General features: G+C 41.7%; 1 pseudogene; it reads right to left on the bottom strand.

The window, feature by feature from the left end:
• Positions 1-65: 65 nt before the first annotated feature.
• On the bottom strand, positions 66-12,682 carry LOC105507507 (annotated as a pseudogene).
• Between the last annotated feature and the right edge of the window lie 10,395 nt (positions 12,683-23,077).

The raw sequence follows: 23,077 nt of genomic DNA, 5'->3' as shown, positions 1-23,077 counted from the left end.
TCTGTTTATTTTGTGTGATTTGATGGACAGATGAAAAACTTAACACACAATAACAGAAGTTGGTTGTTAATAAATCACATCCTGGTCTTTCAGCACTTCCGTAAGCAGATGACATTTTCAGTTTTCTAGCTCTTGTAGTTTTAACATTGCAACATCAATGATGCATATGTCCAGAATCAGTTAAAAAGGCTGTCAAATTATTTTATTTCATCTATTTTTTCACTGTCTCTTGGTCCCAAGTGTATCGGAAGGATTACTTTTTGGCATTCTCCGCTATTGCGCGTTGGGGTGCTCTCGATTGTCCCTGTGTTTTGTGGGCCGGTTAGGAGAGGGAGCTTGGGAAGGATGTGCCATTGTGTGGAGGTTGTGAGTCACTGGGATGCCGCCAAGGATAATCCCTTCCTTGGCTGCAGGGAGAGCTCCTGGAGCCACGCCCACGATGCCTGGCAGACACCTGTATGTGGCATCATTGAGCTCGAGATGAATTGCTTGCTGGTCTATTACTGACCAAGGCGCTCATGTGACAAAGAATTCCTTGTTCTCACAGTTTCTTAAGCTTCCTGGCAGGCGACCTGTGATGGCCCAGTGGATCTCGGTGGCAGCTGCCTCTCATCTCCAGCGACCCCTGCTCTCTGTACCAGGCAGTATGGGGAGTACAGATGAAATTCGGTACATCTTTCAACGGACCCTGAACAAAGCTAAAGGGCTCTGATTCCTGCAGGTTGAGGGCTGCCCCTCCATTCTGCTTTCCTTGAGGTCCTGTCCTAAGGCTTTCTTGTCCACCAAGTCACCACGGGCTGCCTTCACAAGGCATTCTCCCTGCCTCATCTGCTTTATAGTAAAGTCATTGGTGAGGTTGTGGTTATGTTAACTGAAACTGCAGTGCACGAAGAGGCGGTCACTCTGATACAGCAAATCCTGCAGGGCATAGACCCTCCGCAGGCCCAGGGGCTGCTCTATCCCATCCTGCAAGTAGGGGTTATAAAATAAGACACTGAATCCGAAGGCCTTGGCTTGAACTGCAATCGCCTACTCCATGCCACTGAAGCGGATGAGGCCCAGCGTCTTCCCAGGGATGCCCGCGGCTCCTGATCCACCTCTGCTCCATGCTCTGTACCCGCGTGCCTTCCCACAGTGCCTAGTATAGCCACGGTTCCTCTGCTACAGATTGTGGATGTGGCAGATGGTGGAGTTGGCTGTTTCTTCCTTGGCTCGGAAGGGATGTTGCACACAGCAATCCCGAGCTCACAGGCAGCCTTGACGTCCACATTGTCATGGCCAGTGCCTATGTGCAACAGTCACTCTCAAGGCCTTGAACTTCTCCAGGTCCTCCCTGGCGAAGGTGATTTTGCGGTATGTCATGGCACCCACGGCTTCATTTAAAACCTTATGGTGGATCTCCTGCGTGAACTGTACATAAGAGAAGGCCACGGTGGCCAGGTCCTTCAGGATGGGCATGTCCACGGTGCAGTTGCGGTGATCCAGCAGCACCACAGGGGGTGGCGTGCCCGGGCCGTTCAGGACCTGGGGGCGGATACCTTCACAGATTCTGTCCAATCACTGCCTCTTGTGCTTTTCCACGAGGGCCATTCTTATGGAACTGTGCAAATCTCAGATCAAAAGGCAAAGCAATCCTCTAAAAACTTAGAGGAACTCGCAGGAGTCTGCGTGCATGAGGCCACTATGAAGCCAATATAAACCTGTCCACTAACTCTATAGCCTGATGTGATTTTTCTCTCTACTTCACTTTGAATGTCCTAAAGATTTTGCTTTGTATTGCTCTAGAGCTCGTATATATTCACATTATTTTATCCTCATTGAAATTTGTACCCTACGGCATTATAAAATACCCTTCCCAGACTTGTTAAATACTTCTTATCCTGAATTTAACTTTGTATAATATTCAGATTGTGATTTTCTTCTTTTTGTATGCATTTGCCTAATATGTTTTTGTCCATTCTATTATTTTCAGCTTTTCTGAGAATATATTCTGCACAGAATTCAATTTTATTGTGATATATTCTGAATGTCTTTATAAAGAGGTGGGTTTAACTCTTTCACATTTACTAGTGTAACAAATACAACATCCCAATCTTCTATTTCTTTATATAGTTCCTATTGATTTTCTCCTATGGCCAATGGATAGAATGAGGGCATACCTTTTCCTCTCTGTTTCCTGCTCTGCCTCCTGGTACTACAATTATATTATCTTCTTACTATTTGCTTTTGTATTGTTCTATATAATTAGGTCTTTGATTTGATTTTTTTAAAGCTTATCCTTTATCCTCAGCAGAATCATTGTATCTACCATGCCTCTCATTTTTTTTCTTCCTCTGTTGATTTTTGTTAGTTATAATAATTCTACATTGTCAGGGCATATAACATTCGCATTTTGTTCTGTCACTTCACTTGGCATTTGTTTTAAGTTTGGTAAGCCATTTAAGCAAAGGGGTCTTTGTTTTATTTGTCTTTTTGTCATAACTTTTCTAGTAATCTTTTGGTTGGGTGGTGTTTGGCTTCTAGTAGATTCCTGTTGCAAATAAGAGGGCTTATGCAAATCATCCAATGTGTCCATTTTATTTGAACCTAAATCACAGTTTCAAAGAATATAAAAATCCTTGGATCTCACCTTCTTTTCAGAAGGTTTCATAGGTGTTGTGCTACTCTCTTCTACCACTGAACATTGCTACAAAGAAATGTGAGGCCAGGCTATTTTCCCTCTTGACTTTGTGGCTGTTGTTGTTGTTGTTGTTATTGTTGTTTAACCTAGACAGTTGCCTAACTAGAAGTGGTGTGTTTTATGATTGGTTTGGGGAGTGTATTTGACTTTCTCAGGCTGTTCCTAATTGGAAGTGGGTGGGGAGGGTTGCAGGGGTGGAGGAGAACACGGAATTAAGGAAGCTGATAGTTCTTGACCAAGTCCTGGCTGTTTTGGGCCAGTTGCTACAGGGGTTGTTATTTGGTTTCCTGGTTACTGCAGAGCGTAGGTCATAGTTGTATTTGTATATATGGTCTTAATATTGTCCATTTGTGTATTAAGTCTTTCAGTTTTTCTCTTCTCTTTTTTGGACATTCTGATTCTTTATTCTGGCTATCCTTTAACCATCTTCCATATCAATTTCCTTCTCTGAAGTCTTTTAAACTTTATTTCCACTTATTTTTTTCTTTCCTTCATGTCTCCTTTTTATGTCTCATACTGTGTTAACTGGTGTTTATTTTCCCTTTTGCTTCTTCCAATTTTGCTTTTATTTCTGTGAGGGCTCTATTTTTTTTTCTTCTTTTCTGAATGCTTCCAGCCCATATTTCGTTCTTCCTGTTTTGCTCTTTCTTCCTTGAGTTCTTGCATATGAGCTTTGTATTCATGTCTAACAGAGAACATTGTTTTTTAGTTCTTTTAAATTTCTATTGTAATTTTCCTTTTCTCCATGGCACTGTTCTATATTCTTCGCTTTTCTTTAGAAAGTATTTGCTTTTCTTTATTCTTTTCTTTTTTCCCCTCTTATCTTTGTATAAATTCTATGCTTTTTTAAAAAAATTACTCAGCTTTAAAAGAGGCAAACATTTCTTGACCCACTAAATGTGTAAGGGAGGAGCAAGGCTATTCAGATTAGTTATTTTTTTCTATGATCCAGGATTTTGTGTGTAATTTCATTTAGTTTTCACTCAATGAAGATAGCTCTATTACTTTTAATTTACTATTATTTTAATACTATTATTTACTATTTATTTACTATCTTCTTCTGATGCCATAGACACAGATGGAAAACATATGTTTCTTCATTTATCCCAGCTTCCCCTGTCTCTTGGATCTCACAGGTACACCCTCAGTTTGCATATCCCCGTTCTTCCTATTACAAACTAAAATTGGCATCACAGTGTGTGCCCCTCACTTTCAAGGAGTATGTGTTGTTTCACACATTTTGGAAGCTGCAGTTTAGTCTTTCTCTCTAGAATCTGTTTTCCGGCTCCTTCCTGCATGGCCCCTTCTAAATTACAGTTGTTGTTTGCAGCTCTTGAATTTTTGTAGGGAGAGGTGGTGTGTATATTGGTGTCTGTCTGTGCTGCTATCACAGAATACCTGAGACTGGGTAATTTAGAAATGATGGAAATCTGTATCTCATAGTCTGGAGTCTGGGAAGTCTACGATCAAGGCACTGGAAGGTTCAGTGTCTGATGAGAGTCTGGTCTCTCTGGTCTCTGCTTCCATGATAGCTCCTTGTTGCTATGCCCTCTGGAGGGGACTAATGCTGTGTCCTCACATAGCCAAAGAAACAAACGGGCAAAAAGGGTCAAATGCTGTATAAAGCCCCTTTAGAGGCCTTAATTTCATTCACAAAAGAGGAGCTCTCATGACTTAATCACCCCCTAAAGGCTTTACCACTTAATACTGCTACATTGGAGGTTAAGTTTGAACATGATATTTGGAGGCACACAAACCTTCAAACCATAGCGTTTCACCCCTGGTCCCCCAAAGTTCAAGTCCTTTACATAATCAAACACATTCTTTCTATCTCAGTAGCCCTTAAAGTCTTAACTCATTGCAGATTGAATTCAAAAGTCTGAAGTTCAGAGCCTTATCTAAATATCATCTAAATCAGATATGGCTGAGACTCAAGGTATAATTCATTCTGGGGCAAATTCCCCTCCAGCTGTTAGCCTATGAAATCAAACAAGCTATATGCTTTCAAGATACAATGGTGGAACAGGCATAGGATAGACATGCTCATTCTAACTGGGAAAATAGGGAGGAAAAAAGGGGGTAACAAGTCCCATGTAAGTCTAAAACCTAACAAGACAAACAGCATTAAATCTTGGGGCTCGAAAATCTCTGACTCCATGTCCTAATTTTTAGACACTTGGATGGGGGTTGTGTTCCCAAGGCTTCAGGGGACTCTGTTCCATGGCATTGCTGGGTACAGTCCATGCTACAGCTCTCATGGGTTGAGGCCTAGAACCTGTAGCTCTCTTGGGCTACACTTGGACATTGGTGGATCTACAGTTGTTCAGTCTTGGGGGAAGCCACACCCCTAAGGCTTCATGGGGAATCCTCTTAGTGGAGGCTCTCTGCAGTGGCCCTGACCCCATAGCTGTAATGGGCATTGCCTTAATGGGGATGCTCTGTGGTGGCCCATCTCTGTGGAAGTTCTCTGCCCAGGCCCCAGCTCTCTCCAAGGCACCATTTGGAATTTAGGTGGTGGTAGCCATGCCTCCTCAGCTTGTGCACTTTGCACCTGCAGAATCAGTACCATGTGGGCACTATCAAGGCTTATAGCTTGTGCCCTCTGGAATGGCAGCGCAAGCCACACCCAGGGTGGCTAAGGATTGCTGCATTAGCATGTGTGGAGCAGAAACTTGGGGCGGCTCTAGGTAGCAAGTCCCAAGTCCCATGCTACCCTGGGCTCGCCCCTTGAAACCATTCTGCTTTCAAAGCCCTGGTACTCTGACCTATGGTGAGAGTGGTAGCCTCAAACATCTCCAAAATACCTTTCAGGTCATTCTTCCATCATCTTGATGAAAGCACCCAACTTTCTTCTATTTATACTAATCTCCCTATCAGAATGTTTGCTTAGCTACATCCTCGGTGTTCTCTCCAGAATGTGTTTTCTCATTTTTAATTTACAGGCTGAGAATTTCCCAATTAAGTTCTGCATCCTTTTTGGTTAAAAATGGTGCCTTTAGTTTTTCTCTTTCTGCATTTTACTATAAGTAGTGAAGTAACAGCCATGCAGCCCCTTCAATACTTTGTTTAGAGATTTCTTCTGCCCAGTATCCTAGTTCTTCACTCTTAAGTTTCATCTTCCACAAAACACTAGGACAAAGACACAATTCAGTCAAGGACACAAGTCGGTCTTTGCCACTTTATAACAAGGATGGCCTTTCCTTCAGTCTCCAATATCACATCTTAATACTTGTTTCCATCTAAGACCTCATTAGAATGGTCTTTAGTGTCTTTATTTCTACCAACATTCTGTTCACAACCACTTAGATAATCTGAGAGAAATGAGGCTTTTTCTACAACTCTCCTCTTCTGAGCCCTCACCAGAATCTCCCTCCATGCTCCATTCACAGCAATCCAGGCTTTTTCTTGCCTGTTCCTCCAAACTCTTCCAGCCTCTGCCCATTACCAGGTTCCAAAGGCACATCCATCCACATTTTTAGTTATTTATTATAACAACATCCCACACTCAGTATCAATTTTTGTCTTAGTCTGTTGTGTTACTATAACAAAATGCCCGAGACTGGGTAATTTATAAATAACAGAAATCTATTTCTCACAGTGTGGAGGCTGGGAAGTCTGAGATTAAGGCACAAGTAGGTCTGATGCTTGGTGAAGGCCCAGTCTTTGCTTCGAAGATGATGCTTTGTTGCTGTGTTCTCGCATGGTGGAAGCTGGAAGGGCAAACTAGGCCAAGCTAGTTTCCTCCACTGAAAAGCGTTCCTAATCCTATTCACAAGGGAGGAGCCCTCATGACCTAATCACCCCCTAAAGCCCCCACCTCTTAATATCGTTGCATTGGAGATTAAGTTTCAGCATGAATTTTGGAGGGACACAAACATTCAAGGCAGGGATCTGAGGTTTTAACTGTCTTCCAGTTTTGCTGAAAGTGGACTTTCTTTTTGTTTCTCTTTGTTCTTGCCACTTTTGCATAATTTTGTATCTTTTTTTTTTTTTTGCAAGACAGTTAGTAGGAAATGTTGCAACCTCTGAGAGTAGGAAATGTTGCAGCCTCCTCTGAGATCAAGATGGGACCACTACGCTCCGCCACTCTTTGCCATTGTGTTCAAATGATCATTTCAGGGTTCCCGTAGGAGGGCCAGGGAATGATGGCATCTGGCAGTGACTAGAAATGTCCCTCAGCATGGCTGACTCAGAAGAAGAAAATCCACCACTCCTGTGACTAGACAATTTCCCTCTTTCATTTTTCTCCACTTCAGCTGGCATTTAAGTAATCACATCCATAGTCTTCATTTTTAAAAATCTGATTTATAAGATGTAACAATCTATTGTTTTCCTCTAGAAAAAAAAGTAATATTCTCTTTAACTTTTTGCTGTTAAATGGTAGAAAACAGACTACAAATCAGTGTTTGAGATAACATTTTGGGGAAAACCTGGGAATAAAGTTTGAACTTTGGTCATGCTTAATTGGTAGCATGATAGTGAAAATATTTTATGATTTTTTTTTTCCTTGAATCAGCTTTTCTTATAAAATTATCTCAGATCTAGCCTGAAAAGAACAATGAAGAGATGAAGAGAAAGATGAAAGTAATCTATGGTATGTGAATTTTGAGAGGCTCTTGAAAACCCCCCTGGTCAAAAATGTGTCCTACGTGGGCTTTTCTTCCTGCTTGACTTTGCAAGGATAGCAATGAATTCCTTTGAGCCACCTCCTGCCGTCCTTTTTCAAAATGCAGATTTTCACAGGTGAGGCAATGCACCAAGGACATGTTTTTAACCAGCAGTGAGCTGATGACGAGCCTTTCTTCTCATCTGATTCACACAACGGTTTTTTGAACAAGATTTCCCCGAGAATTTTTTGGCTCTTCCCTCAAGGGTGACAGCCACATTTTGTGATTGATCCTGGATTTAGCCCATCAATCCAATGGATTAAGCTATAATGCCAAGTTTGACAACAGAGATAGGGTTGAATACTTTTACCTCTCTCCTTGTCGGGTTTGCGGTTTCATCTCCCTTCTGCTCAGGTGATTGGTCAGAGCCTGAAACTTTGATTAGCTTCAAAGGGAGAGGTGGAGTGGGGTTAATTATGTCTAAAAAGATCAGCACCCAATCTTTTTACCCTTTTTAATGGTTTCGGCTATTTATCTCATTCGCACTTGATAGTATGAGTATCTTTGTTGTAATATTTAGAAAAGGGAGAGAGTAAATAGGGGTCCTTTCTTTGACCTTGAACATTGATCCAACTCAGCCTTTAATTAGAGCTATGCACAAGCATAGAGCATTCTTATGCAGCTGAGAATAAAATGGTACCCTGATTTCCATTCTGCATTTGTTTTCTGTGAATACCTTCCTAGAACTTTGTTGGGAGGGACTAGGGGTAATTAACTGGGCAATATGAGGTCATCTGGTTTCTGACCAAAATATTATTATATGTAATAATGGCAGCTGATACTGTCATCTTAACTTCTAAAGTAATCTCACTGAGAAATAAAGACCAAGGGCAGGAAATACTCTGTAGAAATGGGGGTAAGCCCACCAGCTGAGTGAGAAAGGAGTCCTGGAACATGGGACAGTGAACTAGGAGAACCTTTGGGGCAGATGAATGTGTGCGAGGATGTGGGTGGTGGGGTTGATTGCAGCAGAGGATGAAGTTTTTAAATCAGTGAATCGTCTTGTGAAAACATATGCCTGATAGTATATAACTCCCTTGTTTACAACTCTGTAGTGCCTCCCCGTTGCTTGCTCTGATGATGAGGTCCAAACTTTTTAGTAAGAAACCTCAGGCTGGATGCAGTGGCTCATTCCTGTAGTCACAACACTTTAGGAGGATCATCTGATGTCTGGAGTTCAAGACCAGCCTGGCCTACATGGTGAAACCCCATCTGTACTTAAAAAAACATTAGCTGGGCATGGTGGCATGTACCTGTAATCCCAGCTATTTGGGAGGCTGACAAAAGAGAATCTCTTGAACCCGGGAGGAGGAAGCACTGCATTCTAGCCTGGGCAACAGGGCAAGACACCATCTCAAAAAAAAAAAAAAAAAAAAAAACAACCTCTGCCAATGTGGAGCCTGTCTCATGCTGTGTCAAACCTCACACTGTTCCATACTCACTGACCATTAATTCTTAGGCTAAGCAAATCCTGCATTGATTAAGGACCTCAAAATCATTTGTGCTGTTCCCGCTCAGAATTCGATCCCCCTGGAAATACCTACTTTTCTATTATGTCCCTGTTTAATGTCACACTTCAGAGAAGTGTAGTAGATGTCCTCTGTTTAACCCACATAACTCAGGTGGGCAACACATATGAACTACTGTATATTCCGTTTCTCAGCTATCTTACTTTTAAGCCTTGTTTTGTCTAATATTGGAGAAAACCCCCACAATCTTGCTAATCCATTAAACCCAATCACTTCCAGGATTTTCTCTGTAATTCCAGAATTAAATGTAGTCATTTGGGATGCTTTTTCTCACCTTTGGGTCTCCCTGGGGATACATCTAATTCGTGGGGGTGCTTGCAAAGTGTTAAGGCATTTGGGGGGATATCAAGTCCTTGGTCTCTAGCCACATAATGTTTATTTCTGTGACTGCTTTTAGGTTTATCTCTAGTCATGGTGTCTGTCCTTCTGGCTTCTGTCAAGGTGTGCCATCTTGTCTGACCATAGAGGGGTGATCATTGTCAACAGAGACTTAAGAATGTTCTCATATCCTCCATAGCAGGGCAGTCCACCACCCAACCTCTGTGAACATGCTGCTTTTCCTGGTTATAAGACATCCACAAAATATGCTGACTTTCCCTCTTACAGCTAACCCCTGGGACCATGTAAATATGTGCATTCACTCTTCAATTATTCTCCTTTTGAAGCATTATCGTGGAGTAATCTGATACTCTGATTCCTTCAGCATTTTCTGATTGATCCTCAAGTGTAGGTTTTGAGAACTCAGAAAGCTCTTACTTCTCCAGAAACCCAGCTCTTGCCAATGAAAGCTTTGGTTTCCAAGTCAGTTTGCTCTTATAGCAGATTTAAAAGTGTATTTTGGAACTCAAAGTCTGTGAATGGACTGTTTCTTTGTCTTTGTATTCTTATTATAAAAATTCTGTTCATTTTTTAGAGTATAGAATTCCTTTGACTGTATAGGGAGAGTCACTCTAAGAAATTGTGGGATATGGGGAGAAATACTTTGTTCAGGAAATTAATCCACCATGGAAGGCTGCTTCAGTGTCAGGACTGGATCAGGCCTCACTGTTTTAGTCTGAAATTATGTATTGAAGTGACTTGGGTCTCTATCCGTGTAACATTTGTGTGTCCCAACAAACTCTGAGCTTCATGAGAGATCTAAGACTGTGTCTGTCTTGTTTACCACCAAAGCCTGAGCTTCTGGGTACAGGACTCAGCAGAGAATAGATGTTCCACAAATTCCCAGTGAATAGTTGAATACTCTGGGGAGAGAGAAGAGATCAGTGTGGTAGCAGGAGGGTTCTGGTACCCAGGGGCAGAGTTGGGAGCTGAATGAACAGAAGTGGGAAATGGCTGCAGGCTAGCTTCTCTTGATGAGTGTGGTGGTGCTTGTAGTGCAGTGAGAGCTGAAATATCCCTGTGGAGCCCAGTGGTTCAGAATCTTTGTGCCCTACATAGATTTCAGATAGGCATTGGAGTTCAACTGGGAACACATTCTGGGGTAGTACCCGTGTTCATGTAGTAAAGGACAATAGTGGGAAATACCTCATCTGCATGTAGGTAGCACTATTTGCATCCAAATGTGGAAGCCTCCTTACAGAATACTCCCCACCCCACCCCTCCCCATAAACATGCACCTAGTGCAGTTCTGGCCCACTACAGAAGGGGTTGTAGGTTGCCATGGTGAGGAGGGGGCTTTGTAAAGTTCTGTGGTCTTCTGTGTAGCCCTGAGGTCAGAGGTTCCCTGCAGAACAAGCAGGCTTGCTTGAAGAAAACAAATAGGTTAAAAATAAGTGGGTAACTCTTTCTCCTTATATCAGGTTGTCAGGAAATTTGTGAGTGTTGTGTGTGTTTTCATAATTTGAAAAGCATATCTGACTTTTTCTTGTCAGAATTGATTATTTTGGGATTTAAAAGGCAATACACTCCATCAGGGAGCAAAACTGTGGAATTTCCTGACGTGAAAGCAGATGGTGCAATTTCTTACTCATTCGGTTCTCAGGGAATCCTGGCACATTGCTGGTACTCCAGACAGAGGGATAATGTCATTAGAGTCACTGTGTCAATTTATTTTTCCCAGAGAAGGACACAGAGGAAAATGTAAGTATGGCTTAGCTAAATCTCTGTGTGACTCAAGCTCCAGAGGTAGGGGGCATGACATTGGCCTTGGAGCTTGACATCAGAGAGAGAGAGATCTTTAGAAAATGAATTCAGAGACCAGGAAGGGATCTTAAGGCCAGGGACCCAGCCTTCTTCTTACTTTACAGTGAGGAAACTGAGGCCCATAAAGTGAATTGACTTGATCAAGATGGCACAGTTACTTAATTAGTGGGAGTGCTGTGATATTTTAATTAAATCATGGCTTCTCAAACATGTATTTTCATACAAATCTCATGGAAATCGTGAAAAATGCAGATTCTAATTCAGGACATTAGAGCCTTGGCCTAGAATCTGTATTTCTAACATTCTCCCAGGTGATATTGATGTTTTTCTTCCCTGGGCAACACTATGATTTTAAAAAAATTATGTTACAGGGACCTAATCGCAAGCCATTCCTGAGTACCTCTTTCAGGAAGGATTGTTTTAAGACACGGGAAGAAGGCTCAGGAGCCCAAGACTACTGACCTGGTGTGGATTCTCGCCACAGCATGCCCACTAAATAGAAGATGTCCTGTAAAATCAGAGAAGCCAGGTCTGGTTTATAAGGCTCTGACTGTTCAGCTCAATTTCTTCTCTTTCATTGTTGACTTTGTCACTGTTTTCCTGCTTCTCCCATGGAATGCAATCTGAGAAAGATAGGATATATGTTAATTGTATAAAAGACTTTGCAATAACCCGCCCTCCCCCCCCAAAAAAAAACAGAACAAAAGAGAGATTACTGGGTATTCTACGGGATTCTAGATATTGTCTAGCATACTCATCTGGATTGTCTGATGCTATAATGGTCTGTTCCTCTCATTGTTAATAAGTTGTTTTTAAATCTCTTTAACTTGTATAATAGAACCTAAGCATAATGCCAACGATTCTTGTCTCATGAAATGCAATGCATTATTGCCATGTGGATATTGACCACATCTATTTTCAAATTTATTTTAGCATTCCTGATTGTCTATATGTTCTTTGAATTATGTGCATTGAGTGTAACATTTTACTGTTCTCTCATCAATTAATAGGTCATATAAAATATTTGACACAGGTTCCTTTTATGTTTTATATTTGTGCAAGAGTTATAATTTTACCCTTAAATTGTCCTTTAACATGAACTTTGATTATTTGGCTGAATCCCTTCTCCAAAAGAGGTAAAATTTTCCACAAAGGGGAGGTGGTGGGAACGAGCAAGACGTGAAAACCTAAGGTCTTAATTTTCCACACTTATGTAACACTTAGAGTCACACCATCTTGTGGAGTCTCTAAGGATCTTACATTACTGATGAGACAGCTGAATCTCAGAAAAATGAAGAGATTTACCCAGGGACACATGGCTAGGATGGGGTAGAGAAAGGAGTCTCCTTTTTCTCATATTATCCTTTAGTTATTGTGTATTTGAATGACCCAAGTCTTTCTTCACCATTGTCCTAATCGGTGAGTTGACCAAAGGTAGGAGGAGCATAGACATGTGGGAAGGGGCCCAAAGAACTGGAGCTCTTGGCCTGTTTTATTGACCCTTCTGGAGAAGAGTCAAGAAAAATGTGAAGGCTTGTGCCTTGCTGTGGATAGATTTGTGTCTACAGTTGTTTACCTGAGGCCTGTGGCCTGCAAAGATGCAGAGAGTGACCATGAAAAGTCTCTCTATAGCTAAATGGCTCAGCGCTATTGCAGGTGGCCATGACCATAATGACAGTGATGGCAATCATAAAAACTCTTGGAATGAGCACATGCTCTGGAGTCAGATTGACTTGAGTTTAAATTATGCTCTGTTTATTACAAATTGTATACCCTTGGTAGAGTTTCTTAACCTCCTCAGAATTTTGTGCTACCCTATTTTGCAGATTAAAAAATAATCTCATCGAATTATTGTGAAGAATTTCTGAGATAACATGAAAAGCACAATGTAGTTCCTTGTCAGTATTCATTGAATGTTCTTTTCCCTTTTCTATATTAACTTTTGCCAAGAAATATATTCATTTACATTCAACTCTCTTTACCCAGAAGAAAGTTAACTGCTCAATGACATTTATTGAACACTTGTTATGAATCCAGCCTGTGGCAGGGACTACGGGGTATACAGAAATGTAAACAGAAATGTAAATGTATTCGACCTGGAACAAATAAAGACATTAGTGCCTTGAGAATTTGGAGACATGAGGCATTAGTGAAGGTTGGAAAAGGTGGTTGTGGACACAGCATGGACAAAGGGGAGGTGGTGGGAACGAGCATGACGTGGGGAAGGAATTGGCTTAGTCCTCAGAGAGGGTATTGGTGGGGAGCAGTGGGAGCCCAGGAGGGGAAAGCAGGCCTGTGCAAGTTTCGAGAGAACCTTGCTTGCCAAGCTGAGTAGCTAGACCTTGCTACAATAGATGGCAGCAGCCCCTGGCGGGTTCTGAGCAGAGGAATAAGTAACATGCTGGGCAAGCCCAGATGTTGTCCTCTGGAGTTTCTCTTATGGGACTCTTTGTTGTTGAGCTCCCTGAATTTCTCCTGGAGGTCAGAGATGTCACTTGCTGCTCTGATACTGATTCAAAGGTTGACTCTGAGGAGTGCTGAGGAGGCTGATTTTTTGTGGGAAGAGATGACAATTTAAATGCCCCATAGAAGCAGCTCCCCCAGATTCCTCTGCATCACAGTTTTTTTCTCTGAGTATCTATACTTTTGGTTACTTTGAACAGGAATATGTTATCTGTAATTTTTCATTATAAGTCTGATTAATTATCTTTTTTTTTTCTGCTTTACAGCCTTAATTTAATGAAAAAATATAATCCTGACTGCTAAAAAATTGAGCTTTGATACTTTAGTCCGTATTTTTCATTACCATTGTCACTTCCAGACAAGCCTCTTGATAATGGAATTTCATATGAGCACTTCGTGAAGATTTTGACAAACCTCCATTCAAAACCAAGGCAATTTCAATGACTTAGGGAGCAGATGCTGTGGGCCTTCGGGAAAAGGGATAAGGGCGACCTCCTTTTTTTTTGTTTTTTTGAGCCTGTCGCCCAGGCTGGAGTGTAGTGGCCCTTGGCTCACTGCAACCTCCGCCTCCTGGGTTCAAGCAGTTCTCCTGCCTCAGCCTCTCGAGTGGCTGTGATTACAGGCACCCACCACCATGCCCAGCTAATTTTTGTATTTTTATAGAGATGAGATTTCACCATGTTGGCCAGGCTGGTCTCGAATTCCTGACCTCAGGTGATCTGCCCGCCTCGGCCTCCCAAAGTGCTGGGATTACAGGCATGAGCCACTGTGCTCGGCCCTGTGACTTCCTTTTTATGGACATATAACTGCCGAGGGTTAGTGTCAGTGCAGGTATAGCAGGCAGATCATCATGACCTTGCACACATATTTATCAGTGATTGAAGTGGGAGACACTGAGCCCTGGAGCAAGGGGAGATAGAAAACATACATGAGCCACTTGGGAGGGGAGATGAGGAGCCATTTATGGAGATGAGATGCAGAATGCAACTGATAAATGATATTGATGGGAGCAAAGCCAGTGTAGCTGCCAGTCCCTAGAGTGACCAAGATGATAATGAAAAATAAAAATAAAAGATATCCTTGCTGAGTATTTTACATCTACTATTTCATTTTTATCCTCACAACTCTGAAAGGTCGATATTATAAATCTGATTTTATAGAAAATGACAGATCTGCATTAAAACCCTGGTCTTTGTGAGGCTGACAGCTGACCTCTTCACGGCATTGCACTGCCTCCCTAGGGAGACTTCTTCTAAGTAGAAGGGGTCTTGGCTTGAGATTAAACTCTTCCTCTAGGGTTCAGATGAGTCCTAAGGAAAGGTGGGTTGTGCTTGCTGATGATCTATTTGCATGGGAGACTGGAGAGTGTCTGGGAATGAACAACTTCTCAGTGAAAGAGAGAGTGAGCTGAGACCTGTTAGCCAGATCAGAGTCTCCAGCTGAAATGGGGGACTGATTTGGAGTATAGGGATAGACCTCAGGCCATCTCTGGTTCAGTCTCCATGGAATGATACCTGGATATAGGAATCAGAGGCTGACTGGACATCATCCTACGATGATACCAAGATATTAGGGCTCAAAAATAAAGACTGGGTTAAATGAATCATCAAGGCCACCATAAAGTGATGAGGGAAATAAGATTCTTGTAACAGAGGTGGGAGAAGAGTTTTTTGAAAGGTTTGGATTAGAGAGGCACTCTGTGAACTGCCCATGAGAGGAAAGTGGATGGGGAGGGAAAGGGAATTTTATGAACCATCTCCCCATTCAGTGTTTGATAAACACAAGCAAAATTATTTTGAAAATATATTTTGGTTTCCTAGGCTGTATCTCTTTAACTGTGACTTCTCTCTGAGGTGTCTGCTAGGTTGGTCATGGTTTTTGTAGTTTTTATGCCAACAAACTTGATATTAGCCATGATAACTCATATCTGCAGGGCACTTTTGTTTAAGTAGGCATTTTTAACCAGGAAAATGGGCCTGGTTCTTAGTTCAAAGAGTCATTAAATGTGAAGTATCCGCAAAATTGAGAAAACAGAACCCTGTTATTTTTCCTTTTAGTTTTCTATTTTTTAATTTACCATTTTAATCTCTCTCTTTTTTTATTTTTCTGAGATAAGATCTTGCTCTGTCACACAGGCTGTAGTGCAGTGGCATGATCATGGCTCACTATGGCCTCGAACTCTTGGGCCCAAGTGATCCTTCCACCTGAGCCTCCTAAGTAGCTGGGACCACAGGCCTGTACCACCATGCCCAGCTATTTTAAATTTTTTTTTTTTGGTCGATATGAGGTTTCCCTGTGTTGCCCAGTCTGATCTTAAACTCCTGGGGTGAAGTGATTCTCCTATCTCAGCTTCTCAAAGTGCTGGGATTACAGGCATGAGCCACTGTGCTGACTTTCCTCTCATTTCTCATAGTGATGTTAGTTCATGTTGCAGTGTAGCAGCAAATTACAAAAGTTTGCTATTGCTTGAATTTCATTGAATTATAATTTTACTGGCCATACCTTACCTGCTCTGGATACAAGAAACAATTTGTCTTTTTCTTGGACTCGCCAAGAGGTGACTAGAGCCAGTTTCGCATCCCACCACCAATCTTCCATCCCTGTACAAAATATAACCTTGACCCAAATAGAAAAAGTTCTAAGAGATTCTTGGATGAGTGACCCAATATTCATTAAGTCCCTTCTCTATTTGAATACCAGTCTCTGTGCCTCCCTTCTTGCCTGAATATTGGGGACCACATGTTAGTCCTTTGATAAATAACTGTACATCAAAAGAGAAGAGACCTTGACAGTCATCAGAAGCATCAGAAGGTGGGACCCATCTCTGTCTTTCATATATACCATTCCCCTTGTAACAAATATCGTTTTGCTATAATAAGATACACCATTTGGGTAACTCAATATCCCTAGACTCAGTTTATCTGTAAAATGAACGGGCTGAACTAGGTGACTTCCAAACTATGTTTTAAAGCTTTAATGTTCTAAGAGTCCATGGTTTCAGGCATAAACAATAGGCAATGAAGGTCTCCCCCTCATCTTCCATTATGCCACAGCCTATTGTAATTCTGGCACTGGTTTTTCATCCTCTGTTTAACAGAGTCCAACTTGATTCTTGATTCAGAGAGAATTCGATTCCATAGAGAACTGGAGGGAACAGTTCTCTCTTCTTGAATATTTTGACTAATTCAGATTTCTCTGTAAGGACACCCAGCTATCCAAATCTCTCCTGGGTCCTAATGGAAATATGAGCGCTCACGTAGGCAGAACAGGTCAAAATTAGTAGAATTTAGTTGAATAATGGCAACTGGTGGGACCAGCCATTGATGTTGGTTGACACTGGTCACTTTCCCAGTGATTGTGGCAATAACTTGGGAACTCCACAGAACCAAGATCGTAGAACATATGGGCACTAGGAACCTGGGATGGGAGAGGTGATGCCACAGAATGTTCAGCGGGAAAGCAAACACAGGTGCTAAAGGTCAGAGTCTCTGGCTTCCTGTCTTGCTGAGGGAGAATTAGGACCCAGTGACCCAGGACAATCCTGGGTAGTTCAAGTGTCCTATCTCAGTCTCTTTAGGTCAGCTCTACCCACATGAAACCAGGGACAAGACCAGCTGTCTGTCACCTTGAGCAGTCTGACATAACTTCTGTTTCTAAGTCCTGTGGTGGTCACGGAAAAATATCATCCAGGCATTGAGATGTGTAAATGCTATTTGAAAACTAGCACTTATTTTCTGGTGATAAAAGAATTGTCTTTTTTTCATTATTGTTCCATCAACTCCAACTCACAAAGGGGCTCAAAGAGCACTCAAATAATTGCCTGCTGTAGTAATAAAGAAGTTACAGTCTCTTTTGTTGTGATGGCAACAGAACATTTTAGAAATTTCAGCTCCCCTCTGGCTTCTCCACTTGTGATGGGTTTTGGGGGAGGGATTCTGGATCTGACTCTCTTTGTCCGTTTTCTACAATTAAATTCGCCTGTAACTTTGTTCCTAGTAATTTAGATGAAGGGTCAAAATCATGTGCTAACTGATCGATAGCACTAAAGTTTCTCTCTGATTTTGCCGGGAGGCACTTTTAAACAACTTTCTGGGAGAATCAGGGGTTTAGCTGTTGTACTTGGTTCTGGCTTTTTGAAATACTTGCCTCTCCCCAGTCTTTCTTTTCCTGTTTGTTTCTCCATACTGTCAGGACCTCCTCTTAATTCAGCTCACCACACTTCACGCTGGCCCGTCTATCCTTCCAGCACACACACTGCACCATCACCAGGCCCTGGGACCTCAGCATGGATTCCTTTTGCTGCAGAAAACAGGTGGTTGGGGGAGGTGGTCACTCTTTGTCACTTTAGGTTCCCTCCCAAGTTCTGCCAGAGACCACATAGGGGACACTTTTTGAGACTGTCTATTGATAGTTAGGTATTGATAATTATACCTGGACTGTAAGAACAAACCAGGACCAACCCAGGCAAACAGGGATGTATGGCCCCCACACCAATGGATTAGGCATTCTTTGGCCCTAGGCCCTTAAATATGCCATTCTGGCTATCTGGAATGATCTTCCCATATCTTATCCTGGTTAGTTCCTGCTCACTCATTCTTCAGGTTTCGCTCTAGATGATGACATTTCTTCCAAGAAGACTTCCCTGATCCTGCCTAGGGCTGATTAGAGATCCTGCTTCCAAAATTTCAATAAAACTTAATATTTGCTAGCAAAACAGGGCAACAATTGTCAATAATGATTTGATTGTACATTTACAAATAACTAAAAGAGTATAATTGTATTGTTTGTAACACAAAGGATAAATGCTTGAGGGGATGGATACCCCATCTTCCATGATGTGATTATTACACATTGCATACCTGTATCAAAACATCTCAGGTACCTTGTAAATATATACACCTACTGTGTACCCACAAAAATCAAAATTAGAAATTAAAAATCAACAAAATTCCCCTTTCCCTATCACAGCCATCACACTATCACACACATGCACATGTTCTTTCATGAGTGTGCACACAGGGCTCTGGGGCTGGGCACTATTTACCTTGTCTCTGCGGCACAACAGCTAGCTTGTTGATTGTAGCTTAGTAAATATTTATTGAATGCTACACTGATTTCCCTCCTTCCTTCCTTCCCTCCCTCCCTCTCTCCTTCCTCTCTTCTGGTGCCTTGAGTCTTTAGTGTCCTCTATAGTATTTGCAGGTATTTAGTTTTGCTTTGGCTTGCTTCTGGTTCCACTGTTCCTCAATTTTCCTCCTCACACTTCTTTCCACCAAGCTCATCCTTTTCTTTTCCCTCCTTCCACCGTGTCCTGTGCTATGTAGCTTAAATTCTCTTCTGTTTCCCCATCTTAAAATAGTGCCTAAGCTGAGTGGCTGGCTCCTTTTGTGAAAGTGCACTCCAAGAATACAAGTGTGTAGGCTATATGACTTTGGAATAAGAAAAATAGAATCCCAGAATTTGCTAGCTTGTAAGATCTCTGCTTCTATTTTGAGTCAGTGATGAATTCCCTTGAGCAGGTGTGCTTGTTTGTAAGTCTTTACCTTTGCTATCTCCCTTTACAATTTGGTCCTTTTCATGACTGTAGGTTTGAAGCAGGATGGCTGCTGGGATGACTTCTATTCCTAATGATACATTTCATGTGAATCTTCAAGCATGTTACCGTGCTTGAAGGTAACATTGTTCTTGGTCCTCTCGGGCACTGAAAATCGGAGATGTACGGAAAGATATCCTGCTTGGCATAGATATTCCTCGAAAAGATGAGGCTTATTTGGAAGGAGGCTATTCTGTAGAAATCGAACTTTGTTCCCTGTGCTGCCCCTTTGGATTACACTTTCTTCCTTAGTAGAACTCCCTTTTTGAGTAGTTGTGCTCTTTGTTTATGTTTTCTTTTCCTGCCTTCATTTAGAGCCACAAATGAATCCGGTATTTCTGCTCACTTCTGGCTCATCTGAGCTTCTTTGCCACCTTACGTGTTTTATCATGCGTGAGTAAGAAGCCTGTATCCCCAAAACAGAAGGCTAGACATTGGTTTGCTGCAGCCAGCTGGCATTGGCCCATGAGCACCAATCCTGTGTATCTCTCAACTCAGCATTTGGTGACATCACATCAGTGGTTTGAAATCTGCCATGGTGGGAGTATTTACACCATGGAAATCAGCAAACTTGGCGCAAACGTTACAAATCGAGGGGGACGTGTGTATGCATGCACCCACCTTGTTATTAAACATTTACCAGAACACCACTCACTGGCTAAAGCATCAGAAGTCTAGCTCTGTGCTGTCCAATATGATAGTCACTAGCTATATGTGGATATCTACGTTTAAATTAATTAAAATGGAATAAAATTAAAAATTCAGTTTCTCAGTCTCCCTGGCCATGTTCAAAATGCTTAATATTACAATCACATGTGGCTAAGTGGCTACTGTATAGGTACAGATATGGAATGTTTCCATTATGACAAAGTATTGTTATGACACCCCAGACTAGCTGTTTTGTCTGTTGGATGTTTGGTATCGTGGTCCAGTCTAAGGTATTAGGATTAGAATTGGGTATGTGTTGTCTCCACAATTCACATATGCCAAAGGCAGTTTACACTACAATCTACAGATTAGGGGGTCAGCCGTTTTTTTCTGTGAAAGCATACGAGTACATTTTTGGCTACGTGGGCCATATGGTCTTTATTGAATGGTGTGTAACTATTCAACTTTGATATCATGGTACAAAAGCACCTACAGATGATACATAAAAACATAAGCCTATCTGTGTTTCAATAAAACTTTATTGACAAAAACAGGTAGGACACCAGATTTGGCCCATGGGCCATAATTTGCTAACTCATGACCTATGCAGATATCTGGTTTTTCAATGGAACTTAGAAATATATTTGAAAAATCCAATTTGGGTACATTTTAAATTGACTAAATTCATTCTATTTTAAAAATTCAATATGCAAAATTTCAAACAGATACAAAAGTAAAGACAATAGTATAGTGAATGCACATGTACCCAGTCACCCAGTTTCGACAATTATCAGTACAAGGCAAATCTTATTTTGGCTACCTGCCCTGTTATTTTTTTTTATGTATGAGAACATTGTATATTAAAATACAATTAAAAATTCAAAGATCGGTGGCTCAAGCCTGTAATCCCAGCACTTTGGGAGGCCGAGATGGGCGGATCACGAGGTCAGGAGATCGAGACCATCCTGGCTAACCCGGTGAAACCCCGTCTCTACTAAAAAATACAAAAAACTAGCTGAGTGAGGTGGCAGGTGTCTGTAGTCACAGCTACTCGGGAGGCTGAGGCAGGAGAATGGTGTAAACCCGGGAGGCGGAGCTTGCAATGAGCTGAGATCCGGCCACTACACTCCAGCCTGGGCGACAGAGCGAGACTCCGTCTCAAAAAAAAAAAAAAAAAAAAAAAAAATTCGAAGATCATTTAATAAAATAGCTCTTTTAATCTACACAAATCAAACTTTGATATTTTCAAAAGCAAGCTTCTTTTATGCTATTTGATTATCATCAGTGACTCCTGGGAACCAGGCATTCTGAACTCATGCTCTAAAAGCATCTCTGCCTCCCAAGACAGGAGGCTCTCTCCACCTTGGGAGTGTGAGACAGAATTGCACATCATGGGTTTGCTTGCAGTATTAAAAATGAAATGGGCTCTGTGGAGCTTGCAGCAAAATGCTTCTGCTTCTTTGTATTATGTCAGCCCCTGGGCTATTCTTTAAGCCTAGTCCTTGTCTCTAGGGAGCAACACAGGCATATTACAACCCTGCTGTGAGCTCAGCAGCTGTTCAAATGCAGAACCCTCCTCCTCTCCTTTCCCTTGCACACCCTCCCCACTACTTTTGCTATGAAGAGGTCTCAAGGATGGGCTTTGAGTAGAGAGAATCATAAAGTCAAAGCAAGTTAGAATGGAAAAGCACTTTCATGAGCATATAGTTCAACTCTCACAATTTGCATGTGCTTCAGAAAGGGCTCAGAGAAATGAATGATTTCCCTAAGGCCACACAGCCAGATTGCAGCAGAGCAAGGTCTAGGATTGAGTCTCCTGATTCCTAGTTCAGCACTGGGAAGGAAAAGAACGTGGAAGAGGGAGTCTTGTAGCACATCACCAGCTACTTATGTACTCTGAGTTCTACTCACTTGGGCCCTGCTACTGTCTTGTTTTCAGCTGACTGTTAACTACCTAATCCCTGGCTAAAGCATGTCACCAACTCAAATAGCAGCCGATGGTGTTACATCTCTCAAAGAAGATTGTGTTATAATAGCAGAGGCTTGGGCATAAGATCGATGCACTGACGCTGGAACAAGTGAGGCCTTTTAGTTTGTCCTTCCTTTTTGCAGTATCTTTCTCTCCTGCCGGCTCAAATCAAGATCTTTGAATGAGAAAACCTACCTCTTCTCTACCACATACACACACAGATACTACCCCCACTGATAGCTTAGGAAGCTTCTTGTAACTCTAGGATAAGCTCTGTTTCCCAACGAATGATCCACCCCCTCCCTGAATAGCTAGAGTCAAATTTAAATGACTCATGTCACCTTTAAACTTCAATCCAAGTGGCTTCTTCCTTCTCTGGACTTCATTTCATTAGAGAATGGATCAGTGACTGAATCAGCAAATTTGATGAGTGATTCCCAGTGTCCTATGCTGTTAAAACGTTAAGCTGATGATGACACTTCTCTGCTTAAAATGCTCCAAAGGCTTTCCGTTTTCACTGGAATGAAAGGCAAATTCCTTCCGTTGGCCTCAAGGACCTGCATGCTGGGCCCTGCCCACATCTCCATTTTCCCCTCATGCTTGCTCCCCTTTGCAATGTATCTTTTCAGGAACTGAAAGCTGTTTCTCATCTCCGATTTTGCACATGCTCTTCCTCTGCCTAGAACACCACTCCCTGGCTTTTCAACGGACTAATGTCACGTCCTGAGAAAAGCCTACACCAGATCCAAAATTAGCTTCATTAGGCTACATGACACATGCTCTTTTTGTGCCACTTATCACATATACTTGTTTGTGTTTTTGCTGACTTAACATTTTTTCTTCCTACATAGACTTCAGCTCCATGAGGGAGAAGGGCCACAGCTGTTACTAAATACCTAAGCCTACCATTATGCCTGGCCAATGAATATTAGATATATTTTTCTAATTGTCTAATCTCTGCCCCTTGCAATTTTTAATTTTTCCCAATCAGTTTGCAAACTCTTTGTGTTTAGTGACCAAGATTTCTACTTCTTGTATTTTTACCACAGTACCTAGCATAGGGCTTATTTAATAATTGTACCTACAACTTGAGGAGAAATATACCCCCAACCCCACAAAAAAAGTAGACACTTCCTGACAATTAGGTACGGAGATATGTGGGGCAAGTAAATTCATTCTCAGTAGAAATGAGTTCATAAGACCTATATAATGTACTCCCAAAGCCAAGATTTGGTAATATAGTCCCCAAATATCTGAAAGTTGTGTTTAAAAATGCAGGTAAGGCTGTAACTGAAAAAACAAAACCCAAGCACTGTTCTTACTATATAGAGAAGGGACCTTGGGAATCATAACTCAGTGAGAAGATGTTCCTCTAATTTTGTAGTT

This window comes from Colobus angolensis, unplaced genomic scaffold (assembly GCF_000951035.1).
Source record: "Colobus angolensis palliatus isolate OR3802 unplaced genomic scaffold, Cang.pa_1.0 Scaffold15, whole genome shotgun sequence".
NCBI classification, from domain to species: Eukaryota; Metazoa; Chordata; class Mammalia; order Primates; family Cercopithecidae; genus Colobus; species Colobus angolensis.
The sequence above is the reverse complement of the archived record's forward strand: the minus strand, read 5'-3'. Positions and strand labels throughout refer to the sequence as shown.